This window comes from Hypanus sabinus, chromosome 19 (genome assembly GCF_030144855.1).
Source record: "Hypanus sabinus isolate sHypSab1 chromosome 19, sHypSab1.hap1, whole genome shotgun sequence".
Lineage (NCBI taxonomy): Eukaryota > Metazoa > Chordata > Chondrichthyes > Myliobatiformes > Dasyatidae > Hypanus > Hypanus sabinus.
Genome location: NC_082724.1, coordinates 16940822 through 16967383, shown reverse-complemented (window position 1 = coordinate 16967383; position 26562 = coordinate 16940822). Strand labels below are relative to the sequence as shown.

At 41.2% G+C, this 26562-nt stretch overlaps 1 long non-coding RNA gene across 1 annotated transcript; it reads left to right on the top strand.

Annotated features, from left to right (window-relative positions):
* The first annotated feature begins 960 nt into the window (after positions 1-960).
* LOC132378107 (uncharacterized) lies at positions 961-24813 on the top strand. The gene is made up of 3 exons (XR_009506887.1): positions 961-1126; positions 12204-12271; positions 19314-24813. It is a non-coding gene; the product is annotated as an uncharacterized LOC132378107 (long non-coding RNA).
* Positions 24814-26562: the final 1749 nt, after the last annotated feature.

The following is a 26562-nucleotide window of genomic DNA, read 5'->3' as shown; positions in this document are numbered from 1 at the left end:
TGTCTCTTTAGCTACAGTACATGTTTCTCTAATCTGTGATTAATTTAACCCTGCAGTGGAATCATCATTTGTCCTGAGCCTTGCTGTCACTCAACTTGGCGGTTAATACAATTATATCATGTGCGTACTCTCAGTAGCCCCTTCATTTGGTCCTTCCTGTGGCCAGAGTGTATTCTGCTGCTGTAGCCCATCCTCTTCAAGACTTGACATATTGTACTCCTCTGCACACCACTGTTGTAATGCATTGTTACTTGAGTTCCTGTTACTTTCCCATCGGTTTGAACCGGTCTGGCCTTTCTCCATTGACCTCTCTCATTAACAAAACGTTTTCCCCCGCAGAGCTGTTGCTCACTGAGTTCTTTCTTTGTTTTTGCACCATCCTCTGTAAGCTCTAGAGTCTGTTGTGCATGACAATTTCAAGGCATCAACAGTTTCTGAGATACTCAAACCACCCCGTCAGACACCAACCAACAATTTCACGGTCAAAGCCACTGAGATCACTTTTCTGATGTTTGGTCTGAACGACTGAACCTCATGACCATGTCTGCAGGCTTTTAAGCGTTGAGTTGCTGTCGCAAGATGGATGATCTGATATTTGCTTTAATGAGTAGGTGCACAGGTGTACCTAATAAAGTGGCCACCGAGAATAGTTTGTAAGTCATATACTTAGACATATTATACTTCGTAATATAGCATGAATATATATTTTCTCCTTTTTGTGAAGTAAAGGTGGCAATTCAACAGTAAGTAATTCAAAATGGTTTACTGGTTTAACCTTAACAATATACTGCATTCGAATTGCCTCATTTTTTAAAAAGCTGGAAGTGGTTTAAATAATTCACCAGAGAATTCTTATCTTCCAAAAACATTAAGTTCACCGTGATCACGTGGTTTGCTTTTGCTTATTAGATTGCTGCAGCTGGCTGGTCGCTTTGGTGATTACGATATTTACTGCACGTTTGCAAAGTGTAAAAACACTCGACTAAATTGGTCTCTTAGACTTGCTAACTAAAGTATATCACTGATTTGATTGAGAGGCCAACCACTGGGGAGATATAAATTGTTCATTGGTGGAGAATGCAGAATAATCACTTGGCAACTTTGCAAGCTTTGGTGAGATATAAAGGTACGTGCATTAACTATCTGGCCTTACAATATGGAGAACCTTTTACTTACAATTGCACTTGGCATTGTTCTAAAATATGTTTATTTAACATGTTTATATGACCCTCCTGATGAAGGGTTTCGGCCCGAAACGTCGTCACTACCTCCTCCCATAGATGCTGTCTGGCCTGCTGAGTTCTGCCAGCATTTTGTGTTTTTATTTATTTGACATTCTTTACTTTGCTGTTGCATTGACAATAGATCACTATTATAGTTCATCCAATTGATGAAATTCAAGATAAATCCTTGCTGAAGAGAAAGTGAAATCTTTAAAGAGTACCTGGGTGGGAGCTTCTTCACTCAGAGGGTGGTGTGAGTGTGGAATGAGCTGAATGCAAGTCCAATTGCAACATCTAGCAGAAGTTTGGATAAGTACATGGATGGGAGGGGTATGGAGGGCTACGGTCCAAAGGCGGGTTGATGGGACTAGGCAGAATAACTGTTCAGAGGCCAAAGAGCCTTTCTGTGCTGTAAGGTTGATAGGTTCATGATTAGTCAGGGTGTGAAAGGATATGGGGAGAAGACAGGAGAATGGACTTGAGAGGGAAATGGATCAGCCATGATCAAATGGCGAAACAGATTTGATGTGCTGAATGGCCTATTTCTGTTCCTGCGTCTTATAGTCCTATGGAATAGTTTTTAAAATGTGTTTTTCCATGGAAATGAAACAGAAAGGAGAGAACACTAAATTGCCAAGGAATAAATCTCACAAAATAGCCTGCTTTGGCAGGAATAAAACTTCCATGAGAGGAACGCCCTTTCACCTCCATGAATCTTTTGGAGCGCAGGATGAGCTAATCGATATTAACCCTCATGAAGAATTGGTGTGAGAAGAAGGAGAGGGTGCTGAACCACCTGGACAATCACTTTGATATCAGTTGCACATTTGCTGATACATTCTGTTATTTGTACACATCTGTTAGACAAGAATTTATGGAAAGAAATTTGCATTTTTTATGCCAATGGAAGGATGAATATTTTATATGATAATGGCTTTGTGCCTTGTGTATGTAACCCCCTGGGTCGCCTCAGGCTCGCTCAGCTCGTTCTCGTCTAGGGGGAGCAGCCTTCGGCCCCGCCAAACTGGGTAATCAGCTGGTGTGGATGCTGTGTGATGTCCCCGCCTCGCCCAAAAACAGACAGTACACCATATGCGATTAAATGAGTACAATTTATAAAGGTTACTATAACTAAGTGATTAATAACGATACAGTATATATGAAGAGAAAATTAAAGAAAAGGCGCCAAACTTATCAAAGTCCAAACCACTTCGTGCACAGCCGTTGGAGCTCAATTACTGAAGCCTTCTGGCCACCATTCGATCCCCTCCGAACTCCTCAACTCGCAGCTCATGACCCTCCGAACTCCTCGACTCTCCAAACAGCTCAGGACCCTCCGAGTGGTCAACCAAGCACATCTAGCTTCATCCCCCCCCCCTCGGAGAATCTCCCGGCCTCGGATCCCCCTTTGGGGTCCGATCCTCGCCCAGCTTAGAGCATTGCGTCCTCTCTCTCGACCCCCTCGCGCCGATCTGCCCAAAAGCCCGTCAACAAAAGCTTACAGACTCAGAAGAAAGAACATTAATCCCCATTTGGTTTACAAAGGAATACCATTCTCGTTATCAGTAAATTAGCATTCCTGCTAGTTAACAAAAAAGAAGAAACCCTCTTTACATGTATTTCAATCCTCCTGCAAAGAAATGAGGCTGAACTATTCTAGCAGTTTCACAGTCCCATGTGAAGTCGAAAGCCCATCAGGTTGGAAAGCTAGTTTTTGTCTTTCCCCTTTCCTTCCAAGTGTATACAATGTTCAGATTTAAAACAAAAGAAATCTTTAAAATGACCTGTTTTTCTAGACAGCAATAATTATGATACAAAAGAGTAGATCTTCTGAACACTAAGATTTGGTCACGAAGAGTCTGAGTCATTGCAGGCCTGGGCCCAACCTCACTAGAACCAAGTAGCCACCAAGAAGGTGCCTCACTTTGAATCGTTGAATGCAGAACTCCCAATATTAGGATGACCCAGTAATAGCAAAAAGAGTCCTGACAGATGCAGGAATGATCCAAATTATTTTATAAGGTTAACTGAGTCTGATAAAAATACAGTCAGTGGTCACTTTGTTAGATGTACAACAGCTCGCTAATGCAAATATATAATCAGCCAATTATACGGCTGCAACTCAGTTCATAAAAGCATGCAGACATGGTCAAGAGGCTCAGTCGTTGTTTGGAGCAGACATCAAAATGACATCTAAGTGACTTTGACTGTTGAATGACTGTTGGTACCAGATGGTTTGATACCTCAGAAACTGCTGATACCCTGGGGTTTTCACACACAACAGTCTCTAGAGTTTACAGAGAATGGTGTGCAGAACAATAAAGATCTAGCAAGCAGCAGCTCTGTGGGCCTTACTGATGAGAGAGGTCAGGGGAGGATGGCCAGACCACTTGAAGCTGACAGGAAGACGACAGGGGGAGTGACAGGAAGGTGTGAGGAAGAGTCTCTCAATGTTGACCCTTGAAGTGGATGGGCTAAAGCAGCTGTACACCACATTGCACTCCCCTCCTGCACCTAATAAAGTGGCCAGTGAATATGGTTTTGTTCCTATCTCATTTCAACTACATGACCCACTAAACTGGTCAGAGCTAGCTTGATGCACTGAGTTATCTCAATATATGCAACTGGAATATTAAGAAGCTCATCTATTAGATGTTTAGGACACAGAGGTGTAAGTAATTTTAAAAATGGCAAAGCTGTGGTTTTTACATCAAATTATTGCCTTAACAGCATTAAATGTTTCTCATTGTCTATCTCACTTCACCTTATCATTCCCATTGTAACTTATCACCAGCGTACTTTGAGAGTCACTTCCAGAAATAAGGCATTCGTTACAATTAGCATCTTGGAGTGCGATGTTAGCAGTCATTTCGAGAGGACTAGAATATAAAAGCAAGGATGTAATGTTGAAACTTTATAAAGCACTGCTGAGGCCTCACTTGGAGTATTGTGAGCAGTTTTGGGCCCCTTATCTAAGAAAGGATGTGTTGATGTGGGAAAGAGTTCAACGGAGGTTAATGAAAAAGATCCCAGGAATGAAAGACTTATCATATGAGAAGCGATTGGTGGCTCTGGGCCTGTACTCTCTGGAATTTAGAAGAACGAGGGGGGGGGGGGATCTCATCAAAATTTATGGAGATTAGTATTTAAAGTTTTAATCCATTGTATAAAAGATTTTCCTAACTCATATTTTTCCAATACCTTAAATAAAAAATCCCATTCCAATCTATCAAATGCTTTTTCTGCATCTAAAGCAACTGCCACACTCATTTCCTCTCTGTTTTGTGCCAGATGAATAATACTAAGTAACCGAGTTATATTATCCATTGATTGTCTATTTTTAATAAAACCTGTTTGATCCATATGTATTAATTTTGGTAAATATTTAGATATTCTATTAGATAAAATTTTTGCTAGTATTTTATAATCTGGACTCAACAAAGAAATAGGCCTGTATGATGTTGGTTTTAAAGGGTCTCTATCTTTTTTTGGCAATACAGTTATGATCAAAAAGATTGCGGAAGATTGCGGAAGTTTATGCATTCTTTTCACTTGGTATATTAATTCCATAAAAGGAGGAATTAATAAATCTTTAAACTTCTTTAGCCAAAGGGTGGTGGATCTGTGAAATTGGATGCCAGTTTTGGCTGTGGAAGTGAAAGTTGATAGGTTCTCGATTAGTCAGGTAGTGAAAGGTTACAGGGAAAATGCAGGAGATTGGGCTTGAGATGGAAATGGATCAGCTTTGCTCAAATGGCAGAAGAGACTCTATGGGCCAAATGGCCTAATTCTGCTCCTGTGTCCTATGGTCTTATGGAATAGTTTTAAAATGCATTTTTCATGGAATAATAGTGGTTTTCACAGTTACTCGTACAGAAAAATAAATTGCTCTGACATAAACTCTATAGCTACCAAATGTGGAACTTAAACTTTGAGAGCATGTGTGATATCTGAGCCAGCTAATTTTGAACTTGAACTTGGCTTCTCTTTTATTCCAAGCTCATTTTTATGCGCTCAAAACAATCAGTAAGAGGTATTGGAAGTATCAGCAGGGAAATAATGGATAAAGCTAATGATCAAATTATTGTCCTGATGATGTGTTTCAACGTGAAACATCGACAATTTTTTTCCTGCTTGACCTGCTGCGTTCTTCCAACAGATTGTTTGCTGCTCCAGATTCCAGCATCGCTGGTGTTTTGAGTCTCCATTGAATTACTTAAAGCAGGAGCTGGTAGAGAAATAAAATCTCGAGATGAAAGCTCACAGTCCAAAAGCATGGAGCATGGTACTCACTTCATTCGCAAGGCTAGACATTGCATTTCTACCCACGAGACATTGTTCCCATAAGGATGATGCACGTTGGGGAATAACCGGGTTTATTTAATTCATAGGAAAAGCAAAATATTCAGTCTACACTGCTGAGCCAAGCTCTTCTAAATCCCTTTCCATTCCCAACTCATTACAGATCTGAACATCCTCTGCCTTTTCTTTCCCCCAGCAATGTGCGTGTGTCAGTACGGCCTTCAGCTCCCTACTTATCCCACAGCTTGCGATCATTCCCCCAGCGCACTATCACTCCCCAGCTCACAATCATCATGGCTACAATGAATTAAATTGAAAACATCCTCTGAATTAGCAAACTTTTCTTTTCTTTTCTTTTTACAATATTTTTATTCAGAAGAAAAAAACAAGATTTACAGATAGATACATCTCAACATAACTTGTGTACATTCATATATTGTAATAAAATTGATCAAAATGTTATAGCATAACACATAAAGGTATACCACTCTATAGATAGGTCATACATCATAAAAGAGATTTTTTTACATTAAAGTGAGCTATTTCCTTTAAATGACCTAATGTCATCAAATGCCAAATTTCCGTTCCAAGTTGTTACAAGTCAATTTACATATCAAGGTGTAACAATTACTAAAAACTTCGAGAATTTATTTAAAGAAAACCTAAACCCCTTATTGAATTATGTGAAAAAGACGCTTTCTAAATGGTCTCCTCTTTCTTTATCTCTAATTGGCCGAATTAATTCGATTAAAATGAAGATTCTTCCTAAATTTTTATATCTTTTTCAGGCCTTCCCTATTTTTATTCTTAAGACCTACCTTGATTCTTTAGATTCAATTTTAACATCTTATATTTGGAATAATAAACAAGCCCGTTTAAGTAAAGTTTACCTACAAAGAAATAAAGAGATGGGTGGATTAGCCCGACCCAGTTTTACTATTTTTACTATTGGGCTGCCAATATAAGGAATATTACTTTCTGGTCCTATTATATTTATCGTAAAGATTGCCCATCATGGGTCTCCTTAGAAGTGAATTCTGTAAAAAATTCCTCTATTGTTTCTCTTCTTGGATCATACTCTCCTTTTTCAGCAAATAAAATAACAGATAACATAATTGTTAAGCAAACTTTAAGGATTTGGTCTCAATTTAGGAAGCTTTTTGGTTTAGCGAATTTTTCATTATCATCTCCCATTCTCCTTAATTATTTTTTTATCCCTTCCATGACTGACAAAGTCTTTAAGGATTGGGATGAACTAGGTATTAAGTGTTTTTGGGACCTGTTTATCTCAGGATCTCTTGCTTCATTTGACCAATTGTCAACTAAATTTGCACTCCCAAAAACACATTTTTACAGATACCTTCAAATTAGAGATTTCTTACGTTTCCAATTAATTACTTTTCCTATAGGTCCTGATAAAAATTTACTGGACGATCTTTTAAATTTAAAACCTTTTGTTAATGGTTCTATTACCGGTATCTATAACTTGTTGATTGATTCTAGACAAGACTTTTTAGATAAAATTAAGAAAGCTTGGGAGGATGACCTAAGTTGTCAGATTTCTGATGATAGATGGAATAAAATTCTTAAACGGGTTAATGAATCATCTTTCTGTGCTCGTCATTCTCTTCTACAATTTAAAGTGGTTCATAGAACTTACATTTCTAAACAGAAGCTGTCCAGTTTTTATCCAAATGTTTCTCCACTTTGTAATAAATGCAACTCTGCTGATGCCTCTTTAATTCACATGTTTTGGTTTTGCCCTAAAATTGAAAAGTTTTGGCGGGAAGTATTCCATACCTTCTCACAACTTTTTAGGGTCCAATTTGACCCAAATCCCCTTACTGCCTTGTTTGGTATTATTGCAAATGAAGATAAACTTTAAATACTCCTAACCTACAGGTTTTAGTTTTTACCTCTCTTTTAGCAAGGAGAGCAATCTTGCTTAAATGGAAGGAGTCTACCCCTCCTACACATCTTCAATGGCTACGTGATATTATGTCTTATTTAAATTTAGAAAAGATCCGCTGCTCAGTCTTAAATTTGAAACAATGTTTTTATGACATCTGGGGACCTTTCCTAAATTACTTTTCCAATTTATAAAGTTTAACAGTGCACAGACTTTTTTGTATATTTTTATCTTCTCTTCTCAAGCGAATATGTTTTTTTTCTAATTTATCCATTATCATCCATCAGCTTTTTTCTTTGGTAGTTGGTAGGGGGTTGACTTTTTTTTATTAAAAAAATCTCTTTTATGATGTATGACCCATCAGACTTTGCCGATTAACTCCAAAGAGGTGCGATCAGGAATGAGAAAGGATCCACATTAAGTATTAGCTTTTATTTTAGGAATAGCAAACTTCACTTATTGTATGAGTGCCTCAGGACTGGAGGGTACGCCTTCACCCATTCAGGAAACAGTTTCCTCAATGACTCAGCAAATATGTCAAAAGCAGGCTGGTGTACAGAAGCGGCAAGTCCACACTTCATCTGTTTTGAACTGACTAAAGTGTCCTTCGTGAGGGGCCCAAGAAAGGAAAGTAATTCGACCTTCCTCTATCATGAAGGAAATCACAAAACAAGATGCCAGGGGACAATACACGAGTAAAGAATGAACTGCAATATACTCTGAGATGAGCAATTATAATCTTTGAATCTTTAGTACTTTCTAGCAACCATTAGTCAAGGGAAAGAAAGGAATTGTTCTTTATTTTTCTCTGTTAAACATTTTCCCTTCGACTCTTTCGCTCCACTCCCCGTTTTGCGGCTATTTGTTTACCTGACTCCGTCCCCGACACTTCACGTTATGATTTTCTCTCCAACTCCCACAAGACTTTACGGCCAATAACATTACTTTAAAGTGATCAGCAAGTGTGTTTCTTGGACTGGAGACTGCCATGGGGAGTGGTGCTGGACTCATTGTCAGTTAAATAAGTAGACTGGATGTGAATGAATAATCCAAGACTGGCAAGCTTGTTGGTGATACTAAATTGCACCAGTAAAAAAGTTTACCAAAGTTAACGTGGGGTCTTGATCAGCTCGGAAAATTGACCGAAGGGTGGCAAATGGCAATTCACTTCACTTAAGTGTGAGGTACTATATTTTGGTAAGTCAAACCGAGGTATGGTTTCCACAGTGAGCAGTAATGTTAGGGCATATTCTGGAGTTAGGCTATATTGCAAATAATAATTTCACCGGCAACCAATCTTCAAACATGAGCATGGATTGTACGTAAAATTTAATTGTAGCACCAAACAATAGTTTACAGGGATCTGTACATTGGAGATGATTGCAAACCAGATAATGCTGATTAACATTCATTTTGGGTGTCTGTAGTGTTGGTGCAAAGAAGAAGTTGTGTGAAAACTACGTGTAGTTCAAAGGAAGCATTGTAGATACAATGTAACTATAGAATTGTCCTGCAGTTAATTTCGACCTTTAGCATACAAAAATATCATGTAATATTGGCTTGGGAGGCCTCTTCCTCCAAGGGTGTCTCAATATGATCCCTGTGCTTCTTTTTATTGAATAAAGCACTTCTATATCTGCTAGCTTCTCTGGTGATTTTGATCATGTCACAACAGTAAAGCCTTAAGGAATGTAGTGGAGGTACCTGGAGGTACAAGTACATAGTTCTCTGAAAGTGATGTCACAAGTGGATAGGGTGGTGAAGAAGACTCTCGACATGCTGGTCTTTATCAGTCAGACTATGGAGTATAGGAGCTGGGATGTTATGTTGTAACTGTACAAGAACATTAGTGAAGTGACACCTGGTGTATTGTGCATGGTTTTGGTTATCTTCTTATAGGAAATCTGTCTTTAATCTGGAAAAAGTGCAAAGAAGTTTGATGAGAACGTTGCCAGAGCTTAAGGACCTGAGTTATATGGAGAGGATGGGCTGGTTAGTTCTTTATTCCCTGGAGCATAGGAGACTAAGTGGTGACCTTATGGAGGTGCATAAAATCATGAGGGGCACTAATAGGGTGAATGCACACAATCTTTCTCAGAGAAGGGGAATCAAAAACTATTTTGTGCTGCATCAGATCTGGAGTAGTAATCATTTCATTCTCCTTACCCTTGTGTATAGGAAATGACATCAAACAATCTTGATACTTCATGTGCTAAGTGATAGTGTCAGTCAAGTATGCAAGCTTCTTTGAACTAAATAACTTAGCCAGTGTTGCCCGGTTTGATGCAGGCCAATTAACATAACCCCACTGTCTTGCACTACTCTCTTGGGCAGCCAGCCCCATGATGAGGGCCAGAGGCCTGTGCTCTGCAGAGAGCTGTTTGTTCGCAAAGCTTCAGACTGCTTATTGCTTGCAATTTACATTTAAAGCCGAAGGCTGGTTCTCGTTTATGACAAGTAGCTGAACAAGGAATATTGCTTGGGAGCTTAACTTGCTTAAAAACAACTCTTTGGCCCCTGGAAGAGCCAGCTGCTGCGTTAAAAAGCTGAGCTTGGCAAAAAGGCCCCTGGGCCCTGGACAATGACTATTCATCACACAATGAAATTCTTCGCTTTGCATGAAGGCCACAGAATAAATATTATAGATGATAATAAAACACACAACAGTAAGTACAGTAATGCATGCTTAAAATGGAATGCTACAAAGGATAGTTGTGCAGACTGCACCAGTGCAAAAAGAAATTCTAAAGTGACAACAACCTTCGAGGTAGAATTAATGATTCAAAAGCACGGCAAATTCAATTTTACCCAGACCATAACAAGCTTGCCTCCAGGAGGACTACAACCTTGTCGTGGGGTTTGGAGGCTTTCATGCCTCGATGACCTGGAGAGCTATGTTGGCTGGAGTCAGGGCCTTGTGCAATTTCAACCAGAAATAAATGCTAGCGTGTTATGGGCTCCTCCAAGAGGTTCACAACCTTGTCATGGTTTGGAGGTTTTGCCTGCCTCAATGACCCGGAGAGCTATGTAGGGTCATCCAAGCCAAACAGGTCAAAGGGTAGAGGCCAGATTGAGAGTGGCCCGCCAGTCCTCCAGGTTCGTTCAGGGGTTCAGCTCAGGGCTAATGACCCTGACTGGTCAAAAAAAGCAATTGTTATGGAGACAGCAATGAAGAATCCTCCTGTAGAGATAGACCTGGAAGACCTTCATTGCCATCCTAAATATCATCTGCATAGCGGGCAGGAATTTATCTTAGTGCCCATTTCACTGCTGCTGTTTAGGGCAGCAATGAAGACCCTCCACCTCTGACTGTTGGCCACTCAGATGTAGAAGGATTCTTCATTGCTGTCTCCATAACAGTTTTGTTTTACCAGCCAGAGTTGTTAGCCCTGAGCTGAATTCCTAAACCTGGGGGACCAGTGGACCGCTCTTAGTCTGGCCTCTACGCTATGACCTGTTCGGCATGGGTAACCCTCCCAAGAGCCAACGAATAAAGCCCTAACTCCAGCCAATATAGCCCTCCAGGTCACTGGGGCATGCAATCCTCCAAATCATGACAAGGCCTCTTGGAGGAGACCATAATAAGCTAGCATTTATTTCCGGCTGAAATTGCATTAGAAGTGGAATTGGACCATGGGGATTTTGATCATGATCTAAGTCAGTAACTGGCCTCAGGCTCATAAAACTTACTCAAACTTACGGAAGAGTTTTGATGCCCGCCCACCTAGCCTGGATGTGGGGTTGGATCGCTCCAAGAACCAAGCCAATTTGGTGAGATCAAGAACGGCTTTGGGCAGGTGTGTCACTGCACCGGGACCTGGGTCTAGAGTGCTGAGATCATTGAAATGCCAGCCCAGGTAGACTGGAAAGCCCGGGTGTGGAGGTGAGAGTTGGGCTGATTCTGCTCACTCTCCTGCGATGCTCATTCCTCTCAGGCGGATATTGGCTTTGCGAGTTTAGCAGCACTTTTGCCCCGCTAACATGATGAACTGAAATCAAGGCTTGGGCCTACTACTCCAACTGTTCTGGGGAGCAGATCCAAGGACTCTGTCTGGTTCGAAATGCTCTTGTTTACGTCTACTGTTTGCACAATGTGTGATTTTTTTTCCTCTTTTTCTGCACAGTGGTTACGGTCTGTCTTTTTAAACTGGGTTCTTCGGGTTTCTTGCTTTGCTACTGCCTGAAAGCCAACAAATCTCAAGGTGTATAATTGATACATTCTTTGATAATAAATGTATTTTGATTAATTGATTGAATAACTTGTGCAATGCTTATTTACACTCACATCAACTAGAGTTCAAATCTCCCCACTCTAAGTACCATAGAACAACTTGAGTCTAACAAGAACATCCCACTTCACTCACAATGTGAAAGGACTTTCTGGTGGCTTTGAGTGACCAGAGTTGAGAGCTTCAGCTCTTAGATAGGCTGCTCAAAAACCTTCCAAATTCCACAGCGAGTATTTAAAATAATAGTGAGGTGTTTTCTCACTATTAATCTAGTATTTATTTTCTGTAATACTCTTCGTATTTCTATTTAGCAGCAGTGGACTGTTGTAGGTGTTGTTGTTATGGCTACGACTGGTTTGTGGAACAATTTATTCCTCTGCCCCCTATGTTTGCGACGGACCTCAACAGGCATTCCTAGCTAAAGACTTTTTTTTGTTAACGTCAGCAAACCAGAATCTCCTTATTTTGTAGCGAAATGCAATTGCTTGATGTAGACAGATTAAGTAATCTTGCTCTTACAGTTGTACCCTTCTCTTTCAGTTTCCACGTCCCTGCCAATGAGCTAAATGCTGTGCGTCCGCCAAATATCCAATGAGGTACGAATCCCAGTAAGTATGTAATCAGTTCACTTCCCTGTCTATGTGCATCAGTTGCTGACACCTACTGGTGAACGGCCAGAACTGCAGTAGTTCCCCGGTTCCTGAAACACAGCTGTTCTAACAACCATCAGAACAACACAATTTCTATTGCTTAACCTTGCCGTGACCTGAGCCTGCAAGCTCTTTCCTGTCAGGTACTTGTCAGCTGATTCGTACGGTTTCAATATTTCCCATGGGCGCACATTTCAACCCGGTCAATCCAGTTTCCTCATAGCTGAAATTCTCGGAAGAGCTCAAAACCTCATCGCAAGATCTCTTCTGCTAAAGTATAAAGTGTGGCAAGCAGAAGCACATGTGGTACTCCAGCTGTGATCTAACTTCTGTTTTATATTAATGTCAGGGTCACACCATTAAATCCAAACCGACTCTCAAGCATTTACCAATCCCATTTACCAGCTTTTATATGATACGACCCTACTAAGAAAGACAAGTCTCTCTCATTCAATCTTCATCCCATTTACCTGTCTGTGTCGGACCCCAGTCATCCAGGTCATGCTCTCTTCTTGCTACTATCATCGGGCAGGAGGTACAGGAACCTTAGCTGCCACGCCACCACGTTCAGGAACAGTTATCAGGGGCCTGTACCAGCGTGGATACCTTCACTCACCTCAATTCAGAACTGACTCCACTGCCCATTCACTCACTTTCAAAGATTCTACAACTCAGTTTCTGAATGTTATTTATCTACTTTTTTGCTTATTATTTCCACAACTTTGCACATTGGATGATTGTCGGTATCTGTATAGATTTTCATAAATTCTATTGTATTTACTTATTTTCCTGTGAATACCTGCAAGAAAATGAATCTCAAGATAGTACACGGTGATAAATACGTACTTGAACTTGGAACATTGTGCCACTACCCTCAGGAATCCTTGGACATACCCTCAGCAGATACAATGGGGTCTTTTACGAGACTTTTAGATAGGTACATGGAGGTTAGAAAAATAGAGGACTATGGGTAGGCCTAGTAATTCTAAGGTAGGAAAATGTTCGGCACAACCTTGTGGGCCGAAGGGCCTGTATTGTGCTGTAGGTTTTCTATGTTTCTATGTACACCAAAGTCTCTGTTCTTTAGTGTGTCCTAACGTCCATACTCTGTTGTCAGGAGTATCCACCCTTCATTCTGGAGAATTCACCTTTACGCACTCTATACACAACCCTGTCAAGCAAAGGCAACAGAAAGCGCAGAAAGTCGACTGGCATCATGGTTCCGGACTCATTCTTGCAAACTTCACTTCTGAATGTTATATGCTTACTTTTATTGTTTACACAATTTGTGGATTTTTTTGGGTGTTTGATGGTCTTTTTTTAATGGATTCTATTAGGATTCTTTGCCTTGGGGCTGCCTGTAAGGAGACAAATCACAAGGTTGTATATAGTATACAGATTTGGATAATAAATGTACTTTGAACACAGGGGGACAGGAAACACAGCCTGGAAAGCGGTAGTGTACTGTTATGCGGGGAGTAAATCACTGGCATAGCAGTCAGAGTCCTGGACCACGGACTGAGGGACGAGAGTTCAGTCCTATCATGGCAGTAGCAGGAATGGAAACTCCAGCCATTAGGTAACACTGGAACTTTTCAAAAGAAAAAGTTGGTCTCATTAATGGAATTGATGAAAGGACCAGGTTGTTGTTACTCTTGGACAATACTATGAACTTGTAATGCTGCCCGTCTTGTTAGCTCATGTTCTCTTGGGGAAGGGAAATCAGTTGTCCTGACCTGACTTGGGTTACACATGTGACTCAGACTTACCAAGATGGCTGACTCGCAACTGCTTCATGGTAGGAGCAGCTCGGAATGGTCCATGGCCTCCTCTCTTGTGCCAAGAGGAGACCACACTCAGAGTGGAGGAGCAACTCCTGATATCTGTCTGCATAGCCTCCAACCTGATGGTATGAATATCGATTTCTCCCCGGTTAAAAAATTCCCCCCCTTCCTCTTTACCTATCCCCACTATGACCTTTCACCTCTTCTCACCTGCCTATTACTTCCCCCAGGTGTTTCCCCTCCTTCCCTTTCTCCGATGGTCCACTCTCCTCTCCTATCAGATTCTCTCCTCTCTAGCCTTTGGCCTTTCCCACCCACCTGGGCTCACCTATCACCTTTCCCCTCCCCTGGCATCTTCCCCCTTCCTTCTCAGTCCTGAGGAAGGATCTCAGCCTGAGGCATCGACCATCTACTCACTTCCATAGATGCTGCCAGACCTGCTGAGATCCTCTAGCATTTTGTGTGTGTTAAATTTGGGATGGACTTTGGCCAAGTGAATTAATTTTTAAATAAAGAGCAGGAGGATGAAGAAGGATACTGGAGAAAGTCCTCGGCGAACATCAAGAACCTCATCCCCCAGCTGAGTGAGGGAAGAGGCCTCTCCTGCACAGGCTCTGTCTCAAAATTAGTTTGTTTGGAAAGGATCTAGATTCCCAAAATTCTTTAACCCTCTCCTTACTACATGGTCTGAAATAATGCTGGTAATTGCCATAATGATATAATTTTCACCATGTTTTGAACCATGCTCTTTGCCCTAAATGAAGAACATGATTCAACATTGCTAGTGCCTTGAGAACTATTTACAATGAAGCACAGGAAGTAATATGTTAATTAAATTTCTTGACATCTGCCTGTTTAGTTTCAGACCTTAAGTGTGTGTAAATATTCTAGCACTACACTGCAGAGTGATCTGGGAGGAAGCTGCTCTCTTAGCCTGACACCACGGTATAGTATTTGGGAACTCAGCCCACTCCGCAGGTATTGAGGTAGGCTCTGAGGTTCTCATAGGAACTGTTACCCTGAATAGCCAGGACCAATTTCAGTGACAACCTAGACTGGGTAGTATTGGAGTATAAAAGTTGCATTATTTGCTGTGTAACCAAAACTACGTAGTCAGCTTTGAGTTTGCTATTTGCTATACATGTATCCAATTTAGTAGGAGAATGAAATCTTGAGAATGTAGAAGAATGTGTTAATGAGAGGTAGCTAAGATGTAGATTAGAACATGATTAAGTCAATGGGTAGAAACAATAGTGGCTGATGTACTTGTGTTACGCAACTGTAGACAAATTGGATATGCTAATGCAACTAAACCAGGAGATTGCTATAAAAAATGCTATGTACAAGGATCGGTGGGCAATCAGTGACTAGCTCACTGACAGTCTCAGCTTTGATTTGCAAATTAAAGTTTAACACTTCTTCAAGAATCTTCTACATCTCCTGGTTGTTTGTGTGGCACGAGAAACCAGGACGTAGCTGTACAGCAAGGCTGCGTGAACTGGTGAACTTCGAGAGAGGGGATATCAGGTGACCCCAAGGGATACGGCACGATCACAGGTCAAAGGCCCTCCTGGACTCAGGACTCTACCCATTATTTCAACATCCAGTTCCAAGGCCAACTCAGTCGTCAGTGTTGAATCTACAGGTGTCTATCTGGCTTCTGCTGCATTCACTCTTCACCTAGGAGTTGGTTCTCTGTCTAATCTGAGTCACACTGAAGAAGTGCAGGGGCCATACAGAGCAGAGGCAAGTTTTCCTACGAACATTTTAGTGTTTGTAGGAGAATAATCTGCCCACAGGTAGAATCACTCTGCTGACGGGTAGATCTGCCCACAGGCAGAATCAATCCATCGACACACAGTTCTGCCCGTAGGTAGATCATTCCAGTGGTGTGCAGATTTACCTATGGCCAGAATCGCTCCACCAATGTGCCAATCTGCCCACGGGTAGATTGTTAGAGTGATTTTTGGGTTTGGGACATAAACATTTAGCACTTGACCTTGGCTACCAGTCTTCACATCTGAAAGTGTATTGTGGATTTAATTTGCAGTGCTGATCTGAACAGTGGGTTCCTAAAAGCTGTGAATCCCAGAACAGAGAATGCCAATTAAAATTCATTTGGATGTCTGTGGTGTGGATGTGATGCACCATCAATAACTCTCGGAGACGTGAGGCGAGAGATAGGCTTTTATTAGCGGAAAGAGAGAGCACTATCAGCAGCAAGAGATCATCACACAAACATTCTGGAGACTGAGGGAGGAGCAGTGCCTCCTATCGCCTTTATACAGGGGTCAGTGGGAGGAGCCACAGGAGCAGTCAGCTGGTGGGGGGGCATGTCCAGGCAGGTGTATGTAGTTCACCACAGAAGAATAGCCTTTAACACGGCAGTGGTGTAATTGGTGTTATTGTTTTGACAGTGCTTCCGTAGCAAGCTATTCTTGTTTTATTTCTTGTTTTGAGCTTGACGCTCAACCTGACTTGGATTCGGGAATCTTCGCTCCGGATTCCAGCGCTGATATTATTGCGCCACCAAGCGGGACTTTGTTAGTAATGACTTTAGTTGAATTTCTTGCCTTTTGAACTGCCAGTGGACTGCCACACGTTCGGTAGCACCGGCTTAAGCCAGCAGTACAATGCTCGACCTAAAATTTCACTGTAAGTGACAATAAAAAGCAGAGAACTCAGTAGTGCGAAAGAGGAATAGACAGGTAGTGTTCGTGGGTTCCTGGACTGTTCGGAAAACTGATGGCAGAGGGGAAAAGGCTGATTCTAAAATGTTGAGTGTGGTTCTTCAAGCCTTCATTACAGTTGTCACTTGGACTAACAGGTGCTGTGTCACGTCCTCCACCTCCCCCTCCACACAGTCTGCTGGAAGAACTTAATGGGTCAAGTAGTATCAGACAGGAAAGAAATCATTGACATTTTGGGCCAAAACCCTGCATCAGGATCTGCACTAGAGCAGAGGAAAGCAACTCTCTTCTCCCCTAATGGTTTCCATTTGCAACTCCCTTCCTTATCAGAAACCAGCATTGGTGTTCCTGCTTATCTCCCTGCAGCAGCTGTCCCCCATCCACATTCCCCTTCCCCACCTTGCTCCACCTGTTGTTTTGTCCCTCTTCCTCTTTGTCTGCCTCCACTTGTCAGTTACCTGCCACAGTCTTCCATCTCCATCCCCAGTATAGAAGTCCTAATGTGGCGTTTCAGCCTAAAATATCAAAAATGTCTTATCTCCCATTGACCTGCTTGAGTTCTTCTGCAGCCCCTTTTGTCTTTAGAAATGTTGATTTTCTCAAATGTAATTTTCAGAACAGAATCAGAATCAGATTTAATATCACCGGCATACATCATGAAATTTGTTATTATTGCAGCTGCAGTACTATCAATATTAAATTGAACTGAATTCTATTGAACTGCATTAACTTTATTTCTTACATTCCTTACATCAGTGAGGAGTGAAAATCTTCACGTTACGTCTCTGTCTGAATGTGCAATTTTTAAATTATAGTGATTTGTAATAAATAATATGTATAGTAAGATGTACAACAGAACAGTCAATGTAGATTAGAAATACAATAGTGTCAGCGTGAATTAATCAGTCTAATGGCCTGATGGAAGAAGCTGTCCCAGAGCCTGTTTGTCCTGCCTTTAATGCTGTGGTACCAGTTCATAGAACATAAAACAGTACAGTACAGCACAGTACAGGCCCTTTGGCCCACAATGTTGTGCCAACCCTTTTTCCCGGATGTGTAACAGCTGGACCAGTTTGTGGTTGGGGTGACTCGGGTCCCCAGTGATTCTTCAGGCACTTTTTACACACCTGTCTCTCTAAATGTCTTGAATAGTGGGAAGTTCACACTCTACTTCCTGCAGAGGCCTGCGATTGAGGGATACATAATAATAAAGACTGAATTACTGTAAATATGTAAAATAGTTAAATGAAATAAGTAGTGCAAAAAAGTAGTGAGGTTGTATTCATGGGCTCAATGCCCATTCAGAAATCCGATGACAGAGCGGAAGAAGTTGTTCCAGTGACGAGACGCCTTGACATGGATGGTTAGGACCCAAATGCTGGTGTATCCAAGACTAGAATCGAGACTTGAAACAAGACACGAATGGGGACAGGATTCTAAATTAGACGCTAGACTACAACCCAAAGTAGACCAAACAATTGAGCATTGAACCTCGGTTCAGATTCTCTTTATATATTAAACTCCCAAGACATCGTAGTTTACAACACGTCTTCAAGGAGCAGTGCCTCAGAATGGGGGGGGGGGGGCATGCATTATTAAGGACTCCCATCTCCCTGGGCATGCCTTCTCATTATTACCATCAGGAAGGAGGAAGGAGGTACACACTCCCAGTGATTCAGGAACAGCTGCTTCCCCTCTGCCATACAATTTCTAAAAGGACGTTGAACCCAGGAATACTACCTTACTTTTTTTTTCATATTTCTGTTTTGCACTATTTTTAATCTATTATATACACACACACACATATTATATATATATATATATACACACACATATGTGTGTGTGTGTTGTACACACACTTACTGTAATTGATTAACTTATTTATTTTTCCCTTTCTATATTATCACGTACTGCACTGAACTGCTGCTGCTAAGTTAACAAATTTCACAGCACATGCCGGTGATAACATACCCGATTCTGAAAACCCTGGCATCGAAACATGGCCACCATTTAGAGGGGGGTGCTCCTGAATCTTTAAAGGGGCCACACTAGCTATCCATATTCCGGAGAGTTAAGAGTGTCTGAACCCCGGAAGCTGGAGCAGTCAGGTGCATAACGAAACAGTTTCTGAATCGTTGAGTGTGCACCTTTAGGCTCCTGTACCTTCTTCCTGATGGCAGCAACGAGAAGAGGGAATGCCCTGGGTGCCGGGGGGGGGGGGGATCCTTAATGATGGATGTCACCTTTCCGAGGCATAATATTCACATAAAGAATATACATTATGAAAATATATTGATAATATATATTTCCTCATGTACCAAGTGATTAATGTTCTTTTCTATTACATTTATTTTCAGATTAACAGTAGGTTGCTAAAGATAGAACATATCTATTCTGCAGGACACTAGAACAAGGCAGCTCCAAAGAATTTGATCAAAATGTTCTGCATTCTGACAAGCACTCTATGATTTATGTATATGTTTTGGCTATTTGCTGACTCTCGCTGTCTTATTAACTGACTTTCAGGATGCTGCTATCTCCAGGTTTAGCCATGCTCTTCCTCTTGAGGAGCTCCGCTGCCGAAGTGTGCCCAGAAAACTGCAAATGTACATCTTCATCTCGGGGTGTGACAATTAACTGCAGCTTTAGAGAGCTACGGGAAATACCACTTGTTCCTGAAGACACGACAGAGCTTTATCTGCACAACAACTTACTAACTACAGTGGCTCCAGGTACTTTTGACAAAATGCCTAACTTGCGGACGATTAGCCTGCACAGCAACCCCTGGAACTGTGACTGTCATATTGCATATCTGAAGCAGTGGGTACAGAACCCACCAGTGAAGGTTCATTCCAACGTCACCTGCTTCACTCCTCCTTCAGTCAGAATGAAGCCCGTGGCAGAACTCCGAGGAACTGAATATTCGAGGTGTCAGTCTCATAATCTATACCGATGCTACTACTTGTGGATTACAAGCATTACACTTTGCCTACTCTATCTACTTCTTCTCATTCTGATGATGCGTTCTCTCACCAGCATCAAATCAAAAGCTTACATCTTTACACCGCTGAGAAATGTTAATCTAATTGAACACGTTCCTTTAAAGGAACGAAGACAAGACAAGAAAAGATTATTGCCGGTGGAATTTGCGTCAAGTAATGAATGGCCAGATGACCTGGAGTACTCTTGTCTCCATGAAAGTATGGAGATTTTGCCACAAATAGTACAAACATTAAATGTAAAATTTAACATTAAAATCAAGGAATTCTGAACTATATGTCCACATAGCACATCAATTAACAGTTTAAGGGCAATTAAAAGTCTGAACTAAGGCATGAAATCTCTAGAATGAGCAGAGCTGAGTCAACTATGTCAAAAATAAGAGCTCACTGTTATTATCAACAATCTTGAATGTGGAGATGATGATTTATAGAGATACTGGGGGGGGGGGAAAGGACAAGATAACTAAAACAAACCTAGCATTATGAATTGATATGACCTACATATGCACCCACAGAGTAGAACTGGCCAACAGAATCAAACGACACTTCATCAATCCTATTTCACAGATGGGAGATTGAGAGTTTACAAATAAAAGAAAGAAGGCAGGAGAACACAAGTGAAAAAGCCAGTAATGATATGAAGAAAACCAAGTAATTTTTGTGCATTTTATTTTAATTAAAAATGATCCAGTTTGCAAGAACTAAACTATTCATTGGTTACAAGGCTGACGTTGCCTTTTTTTTTGGACAACTGGTTGCACTTTTCTGTCATTGCAATCGTGCAGGAGCTAAATTTGATTTGGTTTGCAATCTTTGCACAAACTGATATTCCATATATTTTAAGGATGGTAGTGTCACAGTTTTGGGTGGCCAGTCCCTGCCGGGCAGCACTCATGAGTAGCTTCTTTCCTGACCTCTGGTGTTGTCTGTGTGGATTCTCCCTGAGGTGGCATGGATTTCCGTATCACCAAGATGCATGGGTTGCTAGGTTAATAGACCACTCTAATTGGTTCCTAACACAGAGGCAAGTGGTAGAACCTGGGGAGAGATGTTGGGAATGTAAGGAGAAACATGAGGGAAATAGTGGGGAAATGGGATTACTCAGTGAGGTGGCAGGATCATTTCCCGATCAGTCAGGGCATCAAAGGATATGGCGGGAAGGCAGGTGTATGGGGTTGAGTGGGATCCGGGATCAGCCAGGATGGACTGGCCTAATTCTGCTCCTATGTCTTATGGTCTAATGAATAGCCTTTTTTATGTCATAAAGAAATGTGGAAATAAAATTTATGTAATGAAAGGGAAGTGTATATACGGCCAAAAAGTTACAAATATCTGTAGGAGAGGTTAAACCAACATGTTGTCATAGAGATCCATATCATAGAAATGATTGAAGTTAATGCTGGATATTTGTTAACAATTTTTATTTTATTGAGATAAAGGCAATTTTTATTTTATTGAGATAAAGGCCCTTCGAGCTGTGCTACCCAGCCTTCATTTTAACCCTAGCCCATTCATGGGACAATTTACAATGACCAATTAACCTACCGACTGTTACGTCTTTGAACTGTGGGAGCACCCCGAGGAAACCCACGGGGGTCACAGGGAGAACATACAAACTCCTTACAGACAGCAGCGGGAATTGTACCTGGGTTGCTGGTACTGTAAAGCATGGTGCTAACCACGAAGCTACCATGCTCTCCTATCACACAGTTCCTCGTTCGCACCCACTCTCGAGACACCCAAATGGATGTCAATCAGCATGGTCTGGTTTGCAACCAACTCCATTCTACAACAAAAGACATAAATGAGTAGGGCAGGATTCAAAGATGTATATTAGTCTCAAGAAAGATGTCTGTTTTTGAGACCAGTTCCAGCCTGCCACCGCAGTTAGGATGGATTGATAAGCTGATAACAAAATGGATTTCCTTTACCATTGGAGGAAGGTGAAGCTCTACTTAAGGTTTAATTTGGTACAGTTAATGGAAGTGAGAAGGCCAGAAAGTAGCCTGATAGATGCCTTTGAAGATTGTAAAGGACAGAGGCCAAAAATAGGGGCCAAGTAAATAAGACAAAATGTTTAGTAATTTAGGAGGCACTTACACCAATGATTATAATGTACATATGGTTACTACAATGAGTGAATATGCTGACGAGTGAAACTAAATGTACATACAACAGGAAGTGGAGCAAGTGTTGATGAGATTTATTGTTGCAAGGAGGGAACACCCAAGGAGTGTCAGCACTGGAACAGGTCTCTAAGCCTGGAAGTCCTCTTCCTGTGCTATATAAAAGCAATACATTGTGTAACAATATTATCTTCAATAAAATTAACCTGAATACTTACATTTTCATTGGATAGCTAATTTAATTCAGAAAGAACATTTTTAACAATCCGATGTTTAAACAAAAGAGGATAATTTTAACTTCTTTGATTCTGTACATAGAGCCAAAGGAAATCACAGCACAGAAACAGGCCCTTCGGCCCATTTAGTCCATGCCAAACCATTTAAAATACCTACTCCCATCGATCGGCATTGGGACTAAGCCCTCCATACCCCTACCAGACATGTATCAATTAAAAACTTCTTTAAACATTGAAATCGAGCTTGCATGCACCACTTGCAATGGCAGCCCATTCCACAGTCTCACTACCTCCTGAGTGAAGAAGTTTCCCCTCATGTTCCTCTTAAACTTTTCACCTTTCAACCTTAACCCATGACCTCTAGTTGTAGTCCCACCCAACCTCGGTGGTAAAAGTCTGCTTGCATTTACTCTATCTATACCCATTATAATTTTGTATGCCTCTATCAAATCTCTCAGTCTTCTATGCTCCAAGGAATAAGGTCCTAACCTATTCAATCCTTCCTTATAACTCAGGTCCTCCAGACCCAGTGATATCCTTGTAAATTTTATCTCTCATCTTTCAACCGTATTTACATCTTTCCTGTAGGTAGGTGACCAAAACTGCACACAGAGCTCCACATTAGGCCTCACCAGTGTCTTATACAACTTTATACAACTTCAATAGCATCCCATCTCCTGTATTCAATACTTTGATTCATGAAGGCCAATGTGCCAAAAGCTTTCTTATCTACCAGTGACACCACGTTCAATGAATTATGCACATGCAGATATTCTGATCTTATTAATGTTATCCAACATTATTATTTGTAGGCTGTGAACATGGCTATCAGGGACAACAGAAGCACAAACTCCACACAGTCATGAGAAATTATACAGAGCCAATTGATTAACATTTGTTTTCCTAATTGGAGACTTTTAATTAATATTACTTTATTGCTCTACCCTACAAAACTATTTCATGTCTAAATATCATATGTATATTGCTTCAAGTTCAGTGACTGTCCTTCCCTTTACACTCTTACTCTGTGAGTTATGTAATGCCTTATCCTACTCTGGTGCTTCCCTTCATGACAGTCTGCACTAGGTGATGCATAGCATGAGGAAGCAGTCTTTCTAGCAGAAATTACATAATCTTGACAAGCAGCCGACATATAGCCTAGCATCAAGGAGAAAACAAGGCAACAGAAGACCCCTGTCTTGCTACATCTCTATCCTTCAAGGCTGGATTTCTTTCTGAATGATCTGCTACTGGGTGCTGGGCCAAGTTGGTGGGATTCCACGTTAAGGGGAACTCACCGTGAATGATTCTCCAGGAGTTTCCAACTGATGGCCATTAACACAGCAACAATGGGGCCATGGGGAAGATGTATATGATGAAGGAGTAGAAAAAAAATATCCAAAAATTCAAAAAACATTAAGTTGTGAAACAGAATCAGTAAAATTCTGATAAACCATAATTCCAACATTTCAACAATTGGTAATGTGCTCCCTTCAAACCCACCAGAACCCTGCTTCCAGCACCTCTTTAAATACACTGACATCTTGCTTCTATGCTCCCCTCAATCTCAAAGTAATCCTTTCCCAGTGCTCCCTCCAAGCACTCTGGGAGCCCGTTTCCTGTGCTCCTGTGTAATCACCTGGTTCTCCTTCCTGCACACACACGCTTTAAACTCTGCCGGTCCTGGCGCTGCCCAGAAGGCAGCAATGGCAATCCACTTCTGCAGAAAAATTGGCCGAGAACGTTCAAGGTTCAAGAAAGACTACGATCGCCCACATCCTACAAGGTGGCACACAATGACGGTGATGGTCCTGACTGTCTTTAAAGTAGCAAGTCTTGCACTGCTTTGAAACAGAACACTCCAATTACTGCACAGTATTTTAGTCAACCTGTTGCATGATCTTCCTCAACATTAGAACATGTTTGAATAAATAGAATGATGCCATGATGTTCTAATTGTATAATATACTGATAAACAAAAGTATTGACACACAGTAGACTTTTGGTGACTTATTCCACCTCAAAGATAAAGAAGTGAGCTTTCTACATTATACTGCAACGTCAGATAAAAGTCCAACCTCACAAATCAGGTCTTTGCCAATAAGCCACAAAGTACTAGTAATGGAAACAAAATCAGTATGCAAGTGGAACTTAAATGTACATAGAGAATTAAAGGGGATTGGTTGTTTTAGAATTGTGATGGCCATTCACTATGTCTTTTTTTAGCATAGCAAAAGAAAAACTGTTCAAGATTCAAGATGATTAATGTTAATTTTTTTAACAGTATTATTTAGTCATCCCTGTTGAAAAACCAATACTGTCCAGGCTCAAGAAGCCTGTTGTTGGTGTAACTCAGACTACAACCTAATCGGAAGAAACGACATGGTCTGATAATCTGAGGTTCCTGTCATCTGACCTGATCAATGCAATTGTGAAAACATCACATGCAGATGAGATTAGCACTAGATGACTGGCAGAAAAAAATAAGCATTAGAAGTTGGAAGGGAGCTACAAAGATGAAGACAGAATTCATGCCTCTGCCTCAGCTCAAGAAGGATCTCTTCCCAGAATCTTCTTTTCATGTTCTTCCACAACACATTCAAGCTTGTAAGAATTGTACTTGTGGTTGGAAATCCTATGTAGAATTATAATCTCTGATGGAATTACTCCTCAAAATAAATGTGTTCTGTTTAAAACTGTGTTTAATCTGCTTCGTTCGCTGGGAGTATCTGCTCCTTGGTTGGGCAGGGAAATCATGCTTGAAATAGTGATCATTGAGAGCTAGACCCCTGGAGAAGAAACTGCAGTCATTAAGTAAACTAGTCTTTGAATTGTAAATTAATATAACTCTATCTCCCGATTTACAGGCACATATAAAACTTGAGATCTTGGCTTTAAGTTTAAGACTCTGGAACAGGCACATTCAATATCAGCACTTGAGAAATGATGAACGGGATAAGCTGGAGATGTTGAGTCCATTTCTCTCTCCACACTTGCTGAGTATTTCCACCATCTTCAGACATCTCTGCCTCATGACACATGAATAAGTCTTCAGGGAAATGATGATGTTTAATATTGGTTGGGGTTAGGATAAGATGTCTTGATTAGTGTTGCCAGTGATTTAAGCACACGATCTAAAAATAGCCCAGTGTTCACAGTGATCTGCTTTGTCATCAGGTATATGTGCTCAATGCAGCACGTTGGCATGCTTGCCTCAGGTTTTTCAGCTCACGGCCGACTGCTGACCCATGCAGACAGCTGGGAAGATTCAGAACAAGAGCTTCCTACAACCACATTCGGACAATTCCTTTATTTAGGGTACATTGACAAATCATTTAGTACCTGCAGTGTCAATGAAAACGCATCACAGAATAGGCACGGCAGTTCTGAAAAAATCCAGCAACGCAGTCCGTCTAACAGTTCAAATTTAACGGCACCAATAACTTTGTGTTTCACCATCATCTTAGGAAATATAAATTTCCTCTTTTCACACGTGTGAGTGAGCTATGGATGGAATGCCCAGCAGCTGGTGGTGGGTGGCCTGCCAAATCTGATGAACTTCTTCCCCCTTCCCCCACATCCTTTTTGTGATTATATTAGATAGGACAGTCCCAGTTTGCTGCCTGTTAAGTGGCAGGTGCAAAATACTATATACGGAGACGATTAAAAAAATCCAGGCGGTTGCTTGTACAGGATATGGAGATTCCTAAGCTCAGTGTTAATTGCCCATCCCTTGCAGAGTAATAATGGACATTCAATGGACATTGAACCCACAAGCACTACCTCACTTCTTTTTTTGCATTACTGATTTAACTTCTTTTCTCATCCCTAATGGGTGATGTGCAAGTGTGTTTTTCCCTCAATCTCAGATCCTCTGCCAGAGGCCTGGGAGCATAAGGGTTCGGCCCAATATCCTTGCTTTTCACAGTAGTGAGCTCTTCTGGACCCAGGTCTCTGATGTTATTCCTGGGGTTTGTTGGAGCCACTCTCCCAGTCCAGGTGTCACAGCTCCGAGTGATCCTATCACCACCAGGATTACTCTGACTTCAACCTTCCACATCTTTTCTATTTGCTCTTTCAAGTCCTGGTATTTCTCCAGCTTCTCATGATCTTTCTTCCTGATGTTACCATCATTCAGGAATACCACTTCCATTACTATTGCTTTCTTCTGTTCCTTGTCCAGTATTACTATGTTTGGTTGGTTGGCCAGTACCTGCTTATGAGTCTGCATTTGGAAGTCCCACAGGATCTCAGCTCTGTCATTCTCCACTACCTTCTTGGGTGTGTCCAATCCATATTCAGTGCAGATGTTCCCGTCCACAATTCCTGCAACTTGGTTGTGCCGTTCAGTATATGCTGTCCCTGTCTGCATCTTGCACCCTGCTTCTATGTGCTGGACGGTTTCAGCAGC